The sequence below is a fragment of the Chrysemys picta genome, chromosome 8 (genome assembly GCF_011386835.1).
Source record: "Chrysemys picta bellii isolate R12L10 chromosome 8, ASM1138683v2, whole genome shotgun sequence".
Lineage (NCBI taxonomy): Eukaryota > Metazoa > Chordata > Testudines > Emydidae > Chrysemys > Chrysemys picta.
The window spans coordinates 99,225,623-99,226,607 of record NC_088798.1 but is presented as its reverse complement, the minus strand read 5'-3'; positions in this window follow the sequence as shown (position 1 = coordinate 99,226,607).

Below are 985 nucleotides of genomic sequence, written 5' to 3'. Positions count from 1 at the left end.
TGATAACTATGATCTTTTAAATATTAATACGCATACAAAACGCATATGAAGTTTAATTGCATAGTTGTTGCTTATTTTTGTCGATACTTATTACCTGTAGATGACAAAGAAACATAATATAAAATGCACAAGGTATGTCCTTTCCCAGTGTATTTCACATCTGTGGTAAACGTAACGCTGGATGTTTCAATAATGCTGTTGTGGATAAGGATGCAGTATATATTGTTTTATAAGTTATGTTTTGTGATTATTTTTTTTCAAAATTAAAAGCATGGGAATAAAAAACAAACTCTAGCAATGCTTTTAATGTTCTTTTCTGGCTATATTTATGATATATCTCAACTTATAATAATAATAATAATAAAAAACCTTATAGTTTATTCGAAATTCAACATCCAACATTACCATTCCGGGGAGTTGGCTTTTATTAAGAATCATTAAATTTTCGAGAAATGTAAACCGCATTTGTTTGGCTTATTTGTTTGAAGTGCAATAGAGTATGCAGATATTTAACATACATACCGTTGGCCCTCTTAGCAAGATAAGATTTAAGGGCCCGATTAATTACTCGATGGGAGAGGGGAATCAGTCATTAAAGTTAATCTATTATTAAAGTTTCATTCTTTTTGGAAGGGGGAAAAGTTCACCACTAAGGTCCGGTAATCCTGAGTGGCAGCTCCATCCACTGGAGATCCTCCCACTTCTAATTTTGTGACACACTTTACCACTACCAGTTCAATGACACAACAGCCTTTATACATCCGGCTTTCCTAATTGCATGGCTTTATGCTTTGATTGAATCCCATTTTTGTTTGTTTATTTATCATCGTTTCCCCCCCCCCCCCAAAAAAAAAAAAACTACTTACAAGAGCTAATCTTTGCATCCAAAAGTACTCCCTTTATGTGTTAGAAGTTTGGAATCAAATCATTGTGTGTGTTGTTTTGCATGTCCTAACGCTTACGTTTTTTCATAGCTCTTCTATAT